This window comes from Manduca sexta, chromosome 9, assembly GCF_014839805.1.
Source record: "Manduca sexta isolate Smith_Timp_Sample1 chromosome 9, JHU_Msex_v1.0, whole genome shotgun sequence".
Lineage (NCBI taxonomy): Eukaryota > Metazoa > Arthropoda > Insecta > Lepidoptera > Sphingidae > Manduca > Manduca sexta.
This window is the reverse complement of record NC_051123.1, coordinates 1365508-1384034: the sequence shown is the minus strand read 5'-3', so window position 1 is coordinate 1384034 and position 18527 is coordinate 1365508. Positions and strand designations below refer to the sequence as shown.

The 18527-nt window shown below is 34.7% G+C and overlaps 1 protein-coding gene across 2 annotated transcripts in view; it reads left to right on the top strand.

Annotated features, from left to right (window-relative positions):
* The window catches only part of LOC115455683, a 138362-nt gene that overhangs the window by 58188 nt on the left and 61647 nt on the right, over positions 1-18527 (top strand). The gene's annotated exons all lie outside the window — the stretch shown is intronic.

Here is an 18527-nt window from a genome sequence, read left to right as displayed (position 1 = left end):
TTTCTTGTGTTAGTAAAAATCAGTATGCGTTGAGGACATCATAGTTGACAAAATCATTTTAAGAGTTTTCTTATGTATATCCGAAGTCAAGCGTCCAACCACAATGAAACTTATCTGGGACCACACGGGGAGTACCAGTTTTCAAATAAAAAAAGAATTATCAAAATCGGTTCACCCTCACAATGGGTTCTGAGGTAACAAATATTAAGAAAAAACAATCGAATTAAGAACCTCCTTCTTTTTTTCAAGTAGTTTAAAAAGGTATAAACCTTATTTACTGGCACGCAACGTACACTGGTGATGGATCTAAAGGTGTGAAGGTTTCAATACAAGTTCCTTATGTTCCCATTATGAAAGGGTAAATCACATGGCAAATCGTTAAGAAATACATTCACCAAAATTATGCCGTCCTAGGTCACTGGATGTTAACCTGCTATCCTTGACAATGGTAGGTTTTACAGCATATTTAGGCTTATTTAAATTCAAACCAGTAGTTTCTGAGATCAGCGCATTCAAACAAACCCTTCTTTATATCGTACTAGCTGACCCGACAGACGTTGTCCCGTCTTAATTATGAATTTGCAGCGCGCATTCTGTCAATCGCTGACAGTTATTTCAAACAATTGAAAGTTATATAAAATTAATATTTTCGTTAAGCTTTCTTAATTTTTCTAATATTCCGTGCAATTTTTTGAATTTTTTCTTTCATAAAAACCTTCTTCTGACAATAACAAACACAACAAAAATAAATAGTAAAATCGATCCAGCCGTTCACGCGTGATGGCGTGACCAAGGGAAATAGGGATTTATTTTTATATATATAGATAGATGTGGTACCAATTTACCAGCTTGGTAACGTGTGTATATCTCTCACCAACAAAATGAATGATTAATCCCACAATATATTCCACGCATGAACGATTGAAATGAATGAATGGTTTAACTCGTATTTCTTGAAGGTGAAACCAGTATGTGTGCAGTGCTCAGGTGTTGTTTTATCGGCAGATGGAATGTATGAATGCAGCTGCACAATGTCGGCGGGGAATGTAAGAACATCGCTAAGTAATTTTCAAACGGTCTTACTAGCGATTATAAGTTTTTCTGATGTATTCTCGTGAGGTTTCCATTTTTGTAATGAGTGAACTTGTTGAGGTCTCGGGTTGAGTGATATTAGGTTAATGAATAGTGTCAGTTCGGAATATAGATCGGTAAATGGCTTACATCTATTATCCAAAGTTTAAAATATATTAGTTTATTTATCTTTTTCAAAGTTTAATAATCAGTCCGATACCTACTCCCGCCCTTCCCGAATTCATTTTTTTTTAAATAACAGAGGAACGTTCTTTATATGCCTACGCAGTATCCAGATTTTGTTAAAATCACCTATGAAATTCTTGATCTGTTTCCTCCGGTTCAAAAGCTGTAATTTTCCTATCCCTGGACAAAAATCTAGCCACACCGGCATTGGCAACGATTCCTTAAAACCAGAATACGAAAACTCACACCTTATCTAACATAAACTTGTACCAAAACATGTTTGAAGACGAACAAACAGTACATCCAGTAGATAGTGGTATGCTCACGAGCCGCGGTGCACCTTGCTTTGGCTAGTTTGACTCGTTCTTCCATCTTCGCCTTGGGTACCGTTACAATGTAACCGAATACGGGTGCAGGGACGTAATTAGGTGGTTTGAAGGGGGTCTGACCTCATAATAATTTTATATTTGAGATTGGTTGCAATTTGTTCGAAATAATAAACTAGCGCCGTATAATTTGTGTATATGGAACTGCTTAGATTTTAATTAATAGTTTTAAATAGATATGGAGGATATTACTGTATATATTTAGTTGATGACAAATAAATATTTTTATTTGATAAATCAAATTGTATTGAATGTCATGAATTAGTATTTAAAAATATTGACCAAAGCAAGACATCTCATATACCAAAGATCATCAGAATTATGACTTGAACATGGAAATATGTGTCCTATGTTCGACTTTTATAAGTAGTACGTGTTATAACTTGAATCATACGTATTTTCAAAAGCCAGGCTTTTATATTCGGGTTGGTAAAAGTTATCTAACAATATACGTCAAAACTATTGCCTATAGAAATTAAGAACATAAAATAATACTGAGGAAATGCCGCTCCGGGTGATAATTTGTTAATGGAAAGCTCATCTCACTCCTCGAGGTCTTTATTGGCAGTAAAGGGTAAAGGTCACTTCATTCACTTACTCTGACCTTAATTTTTGTAATGGAGAAAGGCTTTTAATTTTCTATTTACTTTATGGTAAAATTACAGAGTATTTTTCTGTAAAATTGGGACATGTGTTAACAGACTGATGTATGGTTTTATAAGAAAAGGAAGGAAAACATTTAATGTTACCTTCTTCGAAGAGGTAAGCAGAGGTGTAACTAGTGCATCCACTTTTCATCGTCTGTATTCCGTTCCATGATGTGATAGGGGGCAAGAAATGTACACAAATAGTGTATTTATGTCATAGGCTAAAAATAATTACAAATTCTGGTTTAGCAAAAATAAAGTCACACTGTAAATTAACTACAAAGCCTGCTTAAAGATACTGTAAGCAAATTCAGCAAATATGAGATTCGACTAGTGTTTTGTCCGCAACAATATGATAACGTCTGCGTGGCGCCTAAGCACATTTTCCGTTATACAAATTATTCAATTTCCATCACGTAAAACCATTGGAGCGAAAAATACCCCGATTTGTGTTGGCCATTACAAAATTTGTATCAAAATACTCGTGGACGCAATAATTGCATATATTCGTTCACTTTACGCATAATAATTATGTTTATGTTAAATATTTACCGCCATTTTAAAGAAACGATTCTAACCGTTTTTTTCGAACTATTTCAAAAATGGAACAATCAGAACAATATTTTTGAAATGCTTACAAATGAGTTATTTTGATTGGTTCATTATTATCGGATTGAAGATTGAAATTGAGATCGTTTTTTGAAAACGTTTGATAATAAAGTTATTAATCTCTGACAATACATTTCTAAATATGATAATACAAACCGCTCTCATATTCTTTATTGGTCTTTATTATTCTTTAAAAAAGCTAGTTCAGTATGTTTATGAATACCTCATATGGATTACGAATAAAATCATGAACATCCACTACAGTAGGTTTTATAATAAGCAATAGTAGTCTTTTGGATTTTACGTTGATTAAAGCTGTCAACTTTGACTCGGGAGGCTATGGTCCACATAAGACCCCCAACTCCCTCTCTGCGTCGCATCAAATAACACCTTTGTTGTTTGAATGCGCACTTTCTCCGCTTTGTAAATATTTAAATGCTGGCCCGCTTACATTGAACTCGTATACGTAACCTAGATAATTATTGTTGCAATAATTATTCAATTAAAGTTCTAAAGGTCAAATGGAGAACTCTGGAATGTAGTTTAAAACCGAGGAAAAATAAGAGTTATAAGATTGCGGTGTGTTTCTGTGTATCTGTTTGTGGTAGTATGTGGTTTCATTTCAGATTTCATTTAGTAACGCAATGTCAAAATGATCCTGTATAAATTTCAAGCGTTTGTTCGAAAGCGCTAAACTCAGTAACTACCAAACTTATTTTTTCTAGTCTCACAGTAACTAATAAACTGATTTAGATTTTTTCTCTATTAGGAAGCTACATTCCTGAGCTACTTTTACCCCGAGAAATATTTATCCCGGAAAAAAAATTCACACGGAGCCTGAGGCAAAAGCTTGTGATCTGATATGGATTAGAGATGATTAGATTTTCAATTCCAACAGAATATAAGCAAACCTGCCTGTAAATGCCGTAGCTTCTCATTTGTTCTAATGTAAATAAATAGCATTAATTAGCACCTGAATTCCCAGAACTGTATTACGAAGTGCTGCACGGCACCGCACTGCGGTCGCGTTCCAGGAGTATTAGTTTAAGCCTCATACTGCTTATTACCATTGTAACTGTATAATCATGTTTCTCTATATTTTTAAAGCCCTTTTTTATTTTTTTTATATATCTTTAAAAAAAATACAATATAAATCAAAATATAAAAAAAATAATGACCTCCAATGGCGCAGCTCAAGCCCCAAGCCACCGGCGGTTAGGGATTCAAAGAGGAAGCTCACAATGTGCGTTGTGTAGCAATACTGCCTTCTGCAGCTGGCCTCCGAACCAACGGCCAATTGTAACTTCATAATCATTTTTTTTTTATTTCTGGTTCGAATTCTATTTTCAAAAGGCTAATTTCGATAATAACAGTTTTAGCATGTGACAGCATTATATAAATAAGAAAAGGCATGCGAAGAAGAGTAGGTGATCTAGATATTACAAAGCAAATACGTTGATATATATACCTACGTAATTATATCTAATTATTTTAAAAGTTTTTTTCCCCAATAAAAGGGACGAAGCACAAATATCATTCTGCGAAAGAAAATTAAAAAAAAAACGATATTGCGATTTTTTGCGAAACCTTAAAAACGGTTGGTAATTCGGGATCTCTAGTTTTTCGCGTCCCGACTTTAATAAATGGTTATATTTATTACACTTTCAAAAATTCGAATCCTGTCCACGTATGTTTTGGTACGGCGCCAAACCGTCTGGCCTAAATACTCGAACAGTTTTATTTTGACAACTCTATCTCGAAAACTTCACTCGATAATCCACTCAAATGATCTAGAAATACAGTTCAGAATCGACCACCTCATCTCACCTTCCCGATTTCTATTTTGGAGACTGTATTCTAAAGGACACATTTGTATATTGTGCTTTAGTAGTTGGTAATAGAGTTTGGAATTGGTTGTGATGATAAAGCGGCAATTCGGGGTTGACATTTACAAAATTAGTGCGGTATATTAGTTATAGTTGCCAGTCTAAAAATTACTTTAACCTGAATATATTGACGTGTCTTTATGCAATTTGGGGAATTTTTGGCTCATTAGTATGTTCCTAGAATTATAGTTTTATTCCGAGAACAAAAAAAATATTGTATGAAATGTGTTGAAAGAATTATTTTATCTGTATAAAAAATATACTTGAGGGCTTCAGTTTACATATTATACAGGTCTAGTGAGGGTTGGCAGACGTAGTATAACCTTGATGATTTTTTATTTCTGTTATTTTTTTCTGGTAAAATGTTTTGAAGCTATGATCTCTATTACATAACCCAAACTCTTGTATTTATTTTTATAATAATTAAAAGGGGTTTATTGCAATATATTAGATGCAAATGGGCTGTTATCTGTCTCGGTTTCCAGCGCCCGTAAGCCCAGTGGTGGGCGTGGGCGAGCGTGGGTGAGAATAATCAATTGATGAATGCCAATACTTCGATTTCTGTATTTGCGTTTCATTTGCAGCGATAGTTTTAAAGGCAGTAAATAGTGATTTTAAAAGTTGAAGTAAATAAATAAGAAAATTACTTGTCATATTTTAATTTGTGACAACAATAGTAAACAAAAAATATTGTAATTTTAGTTTTTCTCTCAATGTATTTAAGAGTTGTCTGGCTGAATAAGAAGCAGCCTTCGTCCAGAAAATAACCCAATATTTCAAATTCTTATAACACTGAATTGCCTCGGTTCCGTCGTTGTAAAACTTGTTGTTATTGTTGTTGTGCTGGTCCCGGGTTCAATCCCCGGGTCAGGCAGTGATATTGGGTTTTTCTACTCAGTATCAGCCCGGAGTCTAGAATTTATGCGCGATATGGCGATAGTATACAGGGCGGAAAGTGGCTGCAAGATTTGCGCCTCTGCCTACCCCATCGAACAAAAGGCGTGTATGTCTTATAATACCTATTCTGTTCTTTTGTATTACTTTTTTCCATATCTATTTGGTGGCAGAACTACACATTGCTGTGATGTATATATACAGACGGACACTTGATACTACTATAGCCGCGTAACCGCTACACTACTATAATGGAATATCTCGAATTAAGGTTTACCTGACATTCAGCTCGGCAATGTTTGTCTATATTACTATTCGATATAAACTTATCTTTTTTTGTAATTCAACATGTTGTTATCTCTGAAGGGGTGCAACCAGTGCACACACTTTTCGCCATGTTCGTCTCATAATGTGAGGTGTAATTAAACGTAAACAATAAAAAATGTAGGTCGTCTGATAACGTTACTTGTCAGTTGCATTTGTTCGGATATATGTAGGTAAGTCGGACGTTTATCCGAATTGTATTGTCCGAGTAGTTAACTAGGATACTCGTATCCGATTGGAGTGATCACAATGTGTTTTTTTATTGCTTTTAATGACGAGACGAGTGTTGCCGTTCGCGTGGTGGTAAGCGATACGACCGCCCATAAACAGTAGAAACACCATCCAACAATTTGAATTACAAAGTATCGTTTGGTAAAAAAGCGGGATAGCCTAGTTGATTGTGGAACGGACTGCCGAGACGAATGTCTGCAGGTTCAAATGCACACACCTCTGCCTTTTCTAAAAAAATATGTGTGTATTCTTTGCGAATTACCGCTTGCTTTAACGGTGAAGGAAAACATCGTGAGGAAACCTACATACCTGAGAAGTTCTCAGGAATTTTGAAGGTGTGTGAAGTCTACCAGTCCGCACTAGGCCAGCGTGGTGGACTAAGGCCTAATCCCTCTCAGTAGTAGAGGAGGCCCGTGCTCAGCAGTGGGCAAGTATATAATACAGGGCTGATATTACATTATTATATATTATATATTTGGTATTCCACTGCGCTCGCCATCCTGAGACATGATGTAGGTTTTGCGTACTATATATTTCTTCAATAGTATATAATATACAGACCCAAAATATAGTACAATACTATATACTAAAGAACAATGGCAACTCTCATTTATGTCTGGATCAGTATTTGCGTGTCCGGTTTCAAAGCATTATTGTGTCTATGCCTGTTCGTCTACAATAATATTCGCGAGATAGTTATTATTGGCCTGACAGTCCGGACTGACGAGAGATGACTAGGGTCGGTCAGTAGACTTGTGCAACTGGAGTACTCACTAACGCCGTACGTATTCCGTCATAAGATGTGATAGGGGCGAGCCTATCGCCATATCGGGCACAAATTGTAAACTTCGGGCTGAGACTGAGTAGAAAAACCCAAAACTGCCCGACCGGGGAATCGAACCCGTGACTATCACTGCAGTTGTATTGTAATACAACTCCGGTGTTTCTTAATCACTTAGCATTGTAATACTTACATCAAATGAGGGTAATCGTGTTATTTAGAACTGTTTGCGCGTCGCGTTCAGTTATATTAAAATATACAACAAATGTGCCAATATAATGCATAGAAATCAATAACAAATTCAACACAGGAAAATTATAAATAATATTAATGTGAATAGTTTTAGTAATATGTGCGGCTTTGTTCTTTAATATCAGTTTAAACAATAGCTCTGTGTTGTACTTTGACATTTGTATAACAAACATGTAATTTTTATTCAGTTTATTTATTACTTTTTAAGGAAAACATAGAAGCATATAATGAAAAATATAAAATAGAGTAAAATAGGTATTACTTGCATTAAGTTTCCACAATTAATAAGTTCTTTGAACTCAAAACTGATCTTTTTACGAGCATCACAAAATGATCTCTCTGCATCTGATGGTAAGACTCTGAATTGACTCTCGACTGACGAGAGATGAAAACCCCTCGACAGTGAACACAATTATGCCGGCCTGTTGGAACCGGATATACACAGGCTGATCCCGGAACGCGACACTAACGTAGGCCACTATAATAATAATATAATAATATCAGCCCTGTATTATATACTTGCCCACTGCTGAGCACGGGACTCCTCTACTACTGAGAGGGATTAGGCCTTAGTCCACCACGCTGGCCTAGTGCGGATTGGTAGAGTTCACACACCATCGAAATTCCTATAGGGAACTTCTAAGGTATGCAGGTTTCCTCACGATGTTTTCCTTCACCGTTAAAGCGAACGATAAATTCACAAAGAATACACACATGATTTTAGAAAAGTCAGAGGTGTGTGCCCTTGGGATTTGAACCTGCGGACATTCGTCTCGGCAGACCGTTCCATACCCAACTAGGCTATCGTCGCAATAGCGTCGTGGGCCACTATGGCTGGTTTCAACCTTGTGTACGCTGGTCGCTATCCGGGCGGATATAAAATACATTATCTTACCACCTGCAAAGCATAGTGAATACATTTTGTTTTCTTGTTTCCCACGTTTTATTCTAAATAATATTGTGTACAGTTTTCAATTTGGAAACAACTCATGATTTGATCTAGTCTCCGATTTGATACTTATGAAAATACGCTTACCAATCCACTTAATAGTAGCATCTCTGCTGACCCCTCAAGGATACAATTGTGAGCCATTAGTAATCTACTCGCCTATCAAATTAAATGTTCATAATGAAAGTTGGGTCCCGGACACGAATCCTTTTTGGGACGCGACCGTGCGTCGCATATCAATACATATTACATAGATAGAAATCATAAGACGTTAATTTACGATCTTGCATAATATATCTAATGAAGGAAGACTTAGTTTGGTTTGAATATTAAAATTAATTTGGTAGTTGTCTCATTAGAAATGTTAACAGAAAGGAAATAACCTTTAAAACTTTTATAGTTTTAATATCATTATACCATTATACAATTGATGTAATGATTTTAAGATACCCTGTACACAAGTTGAGTTGTTAAAATGTTTTTTTCATCATATTAGTTGAAATTACTAGTTCTTGTTTATGTATTTTGTTAAATTTACTATTAATTAATGATCATCTTAATATTCACGTTGGCTGCCGTTCTTCAACCTTACCGATGTACTCAATCTGCACTAATGAAGTCACGAGGCCATCTGAATGAAATTACACAACTTAAAACTCGCTAGCGGACGAAATGAGAACTATAAAATCAAATACAACATCACAGTCCAGCGAAGATAGTAGCGCCATCTTCAATTGCATGAATAAGTTTGTAATTCAAACGCCTTATTCATGTTTGTCTTTGACCTAGCAAGGTCGGCATCGAACGGTACCGATTTTTAGGCCGAAGAAAGTTTTATTTATGTGCAATTTTTTATTTACTATTCAAGTGCATCGTTATTCTTTGAAGTTGATTATCTTTTGTTATTAAACGCCTTCTGCGTGTTAGTTGTTACAACCTTCACAATACATTATGATATTTATCTATGCTCTATTAATTAACACTTCCGCCCATTAATTAGCGCATCTTGTTTGAAGTTTAGTACTAATATTTATTTAGCTTGTGTGTTTGGTTATAATTTCTAATTATCTTCAAACGTCGTGATAAGATAGCTATATAAATGTACGTCATGCGACATCTAGCGATCGACAACAAAAACTCACAATGCGTTGTAACTTGTAATACTCAAAGTGTAGAGCACGTTGGTTTTAAGCAGTACCTCATTTTGCCGGTAGATGTCGTGCGTAGTGACAGGTCTTAAAATTGGCGCCATTTTCAAAACTTGTACAATTATTTTAGGGCCTATGATTTAGTGTTGATTTTCAATCGTCAAATAAATATTATTCATAAGATACAAGTATTTAATAGAAACATAATAAAATATGAGTAAATGTATTACATCGTTCAGATTCCTTATAATTTTAATAATAAATTATTAAAACAATGATCTGATAAGTGTAAATTCGGTAGTTACGAAATGTTAAAAATTTCCAAAATAAAAATGCCGATACTTTTAGTAAAAACGCATTCTGGTTTACATTTGAACCAATATCTGACGACATTAAGACTCAAAACTTACAGTTAAAAATCATTTGTCATCGCCATCACCCTTTCGAATAATCGCTAGTCTAATAACCCCACGATGGTTCCCGTAACCTCGTACGTCACTTCCTATCCCGCGTATCCATAAGTAATAAATTATCGTGACACGTGCGCAGCGGACGTACGCTATAAATAAGTTTGTTTTTTGTGAACAAAATCAGATATAGTAGATAGATTCGTTCGATATCGGATGTTTCTAATTTGTACTGTTTTGGGAAGTAATGATTTTTCTATTGATCACGAAATGGTGGCGGAATTGCTATGAAATTTTAGGTTTCGTATTTCGAAAATTTGAAAATCGAACGAATCTGTAGAGCGTCGATTTTGTTTGCTAATCTGTGTGAATTTTATATTATAGCTATTTGCTTAATGGAGTCTAAGAAAATTAAAAAATAATAAAATTTACTTAATATTAGTGTTTATCTAATAATATTGTTATTATTTTCTCTAATAATATTGTTATTATTTTCAGGTAAGTTACGTGGTACCTGCATACTCGTTCATCAGTATAAGTCCAAAGCATCACTGCGAGGAAAGTATGTATGTCTTATGTACTTGGTTTGTTTACTCATTGACTTTATGACACCCTTAGGTCATTATGATTATAACTAAATATAGCGAGGGCCCCTATGATGAATAATTATGTATCACCCACCTTGTATAACAGTAGTATCGATCATTCTGCCGACACGATGCGGGTTGAAGTTACAATTTTGTTGGCAACCCTTTACGTTGGGTAACGAATAACCTTATTATCTATGACAGGGGTCTATATTCTCTATGTAACACGCTTTGGCAGTAACAAACACGTAACACATCGCGTATGACAATAGAAAAGGCCGTGTTATATGATATATACTAGCATTTGCTTGCAATTCCGCCCCAGTCGGTGGCGTCTTTAAGTGACGCAAGGTTCCAAGCGAAAGAAAAAAAAGTGCCCCCCTTTTAACAGTTTCGTCTGTAAGATTGTAAAAACAAGGCTCCACGCAAAGCCCCGGGCCTCGGGTTCGCCTTCTAAGGCTGCCTCTGGCCTTAGAGAAAACTGATAGTCCCTTTCCAAGTTGCAATGCGTACTTTTGTTTCTTTTAAATAAAATCGTACTGTATCTTCTAATCAAAGTACAGTTGTAGACTCGTAAAGTACAGTTACCGACGAAAGTAGCTGTATAAATTCAAAACTAATCGCCTTTAATCTTTTGTATCCTTATTAATAATAGTTTTTTCTTCACGAAAACAAACTTTAAGAGTATTTATTTATTTTACCTAAATAAATAATATTTCGTTCAAAGTTTATGTGTAAGCGACGATAGCCTAGTTGGGTGTGGAACGGTCCGCCGAGACGAATGTCCGCAGGTTCAAATCCCAAGGGCACACACCTCTGACTTTTCTAAAAAATGATGTGTGTATTCTTTGTGAATTTATCGTTCGCTTAAACGGTGAAGGAAAACATCGTGAGGAAACCTGCACATCTGAAAAGTTCCTCTATAGGAATTTCGAAGGTGTGTGAAGTCTACCAATCCGCACTAGGCCAGCGTGGTGGACTAAGGCCTAATCCCTCTCAGTAGTAGAGGAGGCCCGTGCTCAGCAGTGGGCAAGTATATAATACAGGGCTGATATTATTATTATTATTATATTATTATCTGTAGAATCGTTTTAAGGTTTTGTATTTGTTCAACTACTTTCATGGTTGACTTTAAGATGTAGAGCAATTTAAAATACTTTTGAATGGGGTTCCTGCAATTTATGATCAGTAGAGTCCTTTAATCATAGGCAAGCTGATTAATTCTTCTCGCCTCTTAATTAAATTATAAATAAGATGCCATGGTAGATATCAATACTATCTTCCTAATATATTTCTACTAATTTTAATATCTAATTGTGATGCACGTCATGATGGGTTGCGGGTTCGGTTCCCGGTTTGGCACGCGTGATCGAACGCCACGTTCCGTTTCGCACGGACAGATGCCACGAATGATTTGCTTTTTATAATAATAAATTCTTCACGCTGTGTGCTGCGGAAGTTGTCCTAGAACTTATGTTTAATAAATGTGTTTATTTTTTTAAATAGTTTTTTCTTTTTAGTAGAGTTACAATTGCTGTATTTTTAATGGATTTAGGAATGGTTTCTTAATTTCTAACGTTATACAGTAATCGTAGACTTTTAGGGCCAATTTAATTCATTTTACAAACTTAAATACTTTTTGATGAATGAATTATATATGGGTACTAAATCTATGAAATACCATGATTGTCTTCGGCAAAAATATTTATAGTCTGTATGTATCAATGAAATACCTACTCAACATTGCATTACATGGCGGGGTTTACAAAATTTTATATATAATACGAAAAACTTTAAAAAACCAAATTGCGGTTTATTTATGGAAATGTAGATAAAAAAAAAAAATTGATTTATAATATTATAATTAATTCGTGTATAGCTTTTGTTTCATCACAATTTTTAGGAAACAATTTAAAAGATCGGTACTTCTTAATATATTAGTGATTGTTCAGAATTCCTTCTATGTCTAGCAAATAGTTTTCAATTAATTGTTTACAATTACTAAGGCCAAGGACCTTTGGCATTCTGCCCGTCGTAGACTCGGTGTAAGCACGCGTTAAATATAAACAGACGAAGTAATTTTTACGATTTTTTATTCATGAATGGTATAGTTATAGATATTCGTCGGCACCGCAACTTAAGTCGACGTGTCAATAAATATTTTACGATCAGGGTTGCCAGTATATTATATTCATACAGCCACATGAAATTATAAAAAAAACTTTTATAAAAAAAATAAAATAAAAAAAAAACGCCGCAACAAATACAATTTATGATTACGTGTTCAATTACTACGTTAGTGATAGATTTATGTGTGTTTTCGGATTTTATTTCTATTCACTTATATTATCTGGCAACCCTGTTAACGATACGATTGATGCTTTAATGTTAGTATAAAAATGGAGTTGGGGCAGTAAAACGCATCCTCTATAAAAAGTACTTAATAAAAATCAATAAACTCGACCTGATGGTAATTAGCCTTTTTGATTTAGTGTTGGCCTTTTTTGTTTTTATGAGTGTGTTTTTTTTAAACGGTCACCGGTATTGCCAGTTAAATAAAGCGCAAAATTGCTTGTTGGTCTAGAAAAAGTAGAGTTGGAATGAAAACGTGGGCTCAGTAGGTTGTCTTCTGGCAGGAACAAGCACAATCGTGCCCATTTGAAGGACTTTGTAACCAGTGTAATTGCTCTGCAATTTGATTCTTTATATCTGAGATATGTAGACTAGATTGATAATCTATCGTCAGATGTCATTCCCATAGATTTTTTGTTTTTCATTAGCGTTAATGATTGTAGATGGCAGCCTGTCCCTGAGCAACGTGGAACCATGCAGTGCCTTGTGGTTTGAAGTGTTGGTTTATGGTGCTGTTTATAGGAAACTGCAGACCTTACAAAGCAGCAGTATAACCCGACCGGTCAAAAGTAAATTAGTTTTAAAGTTACGGTCAGGTTTTTTGAACAAATATTTTATCAAGTCTACTGTGGTTTTATAACTTTAAATCTTACTAATATTATTAATACGAAAGTTTGTGAGGATGGATGTATGTTTGTTCGTCTTTCACAAAAAAACTACTGAACGGATTTGGATGAAATTTTACAATAACAATGGTTATACACCATAGCAACACATAGGCTAAAATTTATAATTATTTTGTGCAATTTAATCATAATATAACGATAAATATCAAGTAAGTTGGAAAAAAAATGTATCTCGGGAAACTCATTCACGCGGGCAAAGCCGCGACCAAAACCTAGTGTGTAATAACGAACGGTTAGCTGTCTCGCTCGCAGCCAGACAATGTCGTCCAATTGAGACAATTCACTGGTGACTAATAATTTACTAATTGCATCCAATGTGAGTCAATTAATGACCTACTATTTTTTAACATGGGGGAGCGTTCGTCACTGGCTACTCTACAAGCTTATTACATTGTAAGGAAAAAATGCTACTAACAATATTATTCTTTTTTTTGTACCTTGTTTTAAACGTTTGTGTGCGTCCCCAGTATATTGTGCGAATAATAATTCTTTCTTTGGCAAAGGCGGATTTAGAGAGAGGCTAACTGAGTAAACGTCCGGGGTCTCACGCTTTGGAGGACCTTTTGTAGGATCTTACTAACGAAAGTTTTAAAATCGGGGTACGTTTTCGTCCATCCCATCGTTTTTATACTTTCGACTGGAGCCTGGCTTCGGTTACTGTATATCACTAAGTTAAATTTAAAAAGGTCCATAAAAATTATACTTACAGCCAAAATACACGTCTATTTAATTTGCTATCGCATTCATTCGTTCGTGACTTCACTGAATGAACATGTTACAGGTAAAAAAACACTAACCGAAGAATAGTTAAACTAAGAATAACTTTTTGTTTAAATATATTATGAATTATACTGAGATTAAATTCAGGGAATAATTTTATCTCTAGTATAGAATCTCAGATAATGATACCATTGGTGAACTCTAGGTAGACTGCTAGGCCGCTTGCGCACCTCTCGCGATTCCCTTAATCATTGATGTCTGATCCTCTGTCAGTGGCCGTCCTGAGCCGAGGCCGTGGCCCTGTAGAGTGTCGCCCTCAGCATGGCCACTTAGGGCTCGCAGTGCCTAAAGCACTCACCCGCAAGACCGGTGTGTTTGTATAAACCCTGCCAGGCTAACAAACGTATGTCCACGTTAAAAAAAACATTGGTGAAATCGGGTCTAAGTAAATAAAAATCTTTATTCAAACTTATAATAAATTATGTCATTAATACAAGGCAAAGGCAAATGAGGCGACTGTGTTTGATGGGACAGTTCCGAGCGCTGGTTTTGACCCTTTTCTGACTTCCTGAGGAGTCAAGAAGCATTACATCATATAAATAATACTCCATCCTTAAACCAGCACATGCGTGAAATAGTGGCTTTTCAGCAAGCAAATTGACAGAGCATATCACAACTCAACAACGTATTTTGAACTTTATTATTACTGTAATACGGATCGTGAGATACTTTGATCAGAAACAAATTATAATTGAATTTAAACTTGATTTGGTTGGTCTTAAAGTTGATATTGCAATGCAGATTCGTATTTTTTGTGGTATTAATTAATTTTGAGCTTTATCGCAGATGTTATAGGAGAGAGAATTGTTTTTGAGCAGTTCGTTGAATTTCCTGAATGAATTCAGTGTTGGTTGAAAGCCCAAAGGATTATTCGTAACCACATCAAGTAAGTTATGTGGGTTTTTGGCATGAACCTACTTAAATTCTTTAAATGTGATTTGATGAAATGTTTGATGGTTTTCGAAGTTTATTTTGTGGCTTTAGTATGCGAGATCAGTGAAGACAAATTCAAATTTATTTAAATTTGGTTTACGCGGTTATTTTACAATTTTGGTAGAAATTTCTTAATATTTTAAGCTAGCCTTTGTTCGCAGCTTCGCCCGCGTGGAAGAGTTATCCGAGATAAAAGCTCCGCAATATATTATCTGTAGATAGAAGGTAGCCTATGTCCTTCCCAGAGTGACAAACGATCTCCATAACAATTTTCATCGAAATCTTTTGTATTGTTTTAAAAATTATCGCGTTCAGACAGGTATAAAGTTGCGGCAGGGGTCATTTTTTTATTTATTTTTTAAACCTCTTTAAGAGGAACAATTCCGTCCTACATGTTTGTTGCGCAGCTTTAACCGTTTACGCAGTACATGCTACGGAAATTTCGAAAGGAATAGATTTGCCTTGTTTTTGCAAATTTTTTCTTTGATGTTTCACTCCTGGTGGTCACAGTGTGCATTGTGATAGCCTTTCTCGATAAATTGGCTATCCAACACTTTTTTTTTAATTCAACCAGTAGTTCCTGAGATTAATGCCTCAGGCTCACTCTACAAAATAATCCTTTTTGTATAATGCTGGCCAGTTTTCAATTATAAAGAAAAAAAATTGTTACGCAATAATTATTCAAAAATAGAACAAAAGCTATCTTACTTAATCAGCGAGAATATTTTCAATAATGTTTTATTTTACTCAATAACTGTTTTGATATTAAGTAGTTCGTTATAAGTCAGCAAATTGTAAGATGTGCGCATTTAATGACATAACCTAAAAAGTATTGTAATCATTGTTTCATGTGATTCATGGCGAATGACGTTATATTGACCTTTATAAATCCTCTTTGATTGGCCATTGTTGTTTTATTTATACGGGATATTATATTCTTAACTCCTTGTGTTTTTAACGAAAATTAAAACAGTTTATATATCTGTTCGTTTCGTTGCTTATTTTGAAAGAAAGACTTTACTAGCATTTTACTGGAGCCTGCATACAAAAGTATTTTACCTTTAAAAAATATTCAGAAATTCAAAAAGTCACGCTATTTTTGAGATTTATTCGTCATTTTTGTTGTCATCACACAAAAAATATTTATTTAAAGTTAATCTGTAGTCATTTAAATAATTTGTGTATTTGTTAATGGCTTGATGTTTTCGTCTGTTTGATGACTCATGATAAAGTCAAGGACTAGGGTTGCCACATGTTTAAACATAATGTGGGAAGTTATTTGATATATTATTTTTTATTGGTTCATAGCGACGTATTTGATTTTTTTGTTTTTTGCAACGATGCATTATAGCTTGGAATTCGATATTTAAACCTTAATCCCGTCACTAGTCATCACTCGCGATTCGTTTCTTCGTATAAAAACATCGCCAAATTACAAAAATAACTAAGTAACAAGCCTGAAATGAGGTTTTTATTTACGGATTTTCTTTAAATAAATATTATTTGAGGATCGACCTTATCTGATGACCTACTTGGCTTAAAGATAGGTAATGTTCCTTCTGTACCGAGGATTCCGGGTGCGATTTCCAAAAAAACAAACGTTGAGAATAGATATTTTTTGTTAGGTTGGTTTATAAATTACTAGGACAAAGTCCCTAAAACACTACTTATACGAAGTCAGCGCCATATTTTTTAAATTACATTACTTTTATAAGAAAAAATACCGGGACAAAGCATAGGTAGCTAAGAGTAAATCCAGAACGTGGTTTATCCATGTGACAAATTTCATCCAAATCCGTTCAGCTGTTTCTGCGTTTACATCTAACAAACATACAGACATTCAACCATTTTCACAAATTTTCGCATTAATATTAGTTAGATTTTTGTTATTATTACAGTATTTAGTGGTAAATTTATTTATAATTTATTAATTATCATAATTGTGGACGAAAAGTTTGCATAAAAGTGAAAACACAATCATAATATTTCAAATACTTTAAAAAAAAAAAAAGATTGCTTAGGTGGCTTAGTTGTATTACAGTACGCCTGCAGTGTTGAGGTCTCGAGTTTGATCCCCGGATCGAGCAGTTATATTCGGTTTTTCTACTCAGTATCCGGAGTTTGGAATTTCTGCCCGATATGGCGATAGGCTCGCCCCTATCATATCATGATGCATCAGTTCCGTCTCTGCCTACTCTTACCGGGATAAAAGGCATGAGTGTGACTTCAAAAAAGCTTCGTTGATAATATCTATTTTGATTTCTTATGTTTACGCGAATGTCAGACATTGAAATTAAACTAATTTTCGGATTCTATCGCGGTTTTAATATTTTTTATTTTCTCCCGACGTTTCGAAGAGTTTGCAGCCTTCATGGTCACGGGGGGACCATGTCGGTCCCCCGAATCCGAAAATTAGTTTAATTTCAATATCTATTTTATTTAGCGCCAACCCTAATACGTTTACTACTATGCCGCTTTTAATTGACGATAAAATCTTTTTTGGTCTTCATGAGATATGTAACATTAAAAATGGTTCTGCCAAAACTTACGTTTTTAAACTATTTTATTTTAAATGGCAATCCTGATGGTTGAGTGCTAGTACGGCTGTAAAACGAAAGGACGAGAGTTCGATCTCACCGAGAAAAAAATCTGATATTTGTACCTTAACAATATTTGGATATTTGTTATATCTTGGTTCTAGAATGTTCCACTTCCTAATACACTTGGCTAAAATATACTATTATATAAAGCTGAAGAGTTTGTGTGTTTGAACGCGCTAATATCAAGAAGTACTGCTTCGAATTGAAAAATTCTTTTAGTGTTGGATAGCCCATTTATTAAGGAATGCTATAGGCTATATCATTTTGTGTATAATTGTAGGGTCCAGGCCGTGTAGAGTGTTAGAATATTGGTAACGCTAGGTCTGCATTAACCGCTGTCCCCTATATAAATATATAAGCAAATATGCACATTTTCAGAATAAAAAATAACCTATATTTTAACCCAGAATTCGGTCTAACTTTTTGCCAAAATTTATCAAAATTCGTTCAGCGGTTTACTTATAAAAAATTACACTTCTTACATAATATGCATAAGCAAAGTAGTATTATAATAGGTAAATAAATTATATTAAGATAATTTCTTGCTACTATACGAAAAATGGTTAAGTCAATTAAAATAACAGTTGATTTACTGATTTTTTATTGAAAGCAAGGTCAACTAGATATAATAGGAATTAGCAACGCTGCGCTGATTGTCACTACGTTTAGTAAAAATTAAATCGGTGCAATTTATTATTGTCAAACTGTTTCGATAATAATAGTTGTAAAATATATAAGGCATTGGTTCAAGATTTCGTCCGCGTGAAAGATTTGTTCCTAGCATAAAGTATGGGGCTCAAAGTGCAAGGTATGCTGCA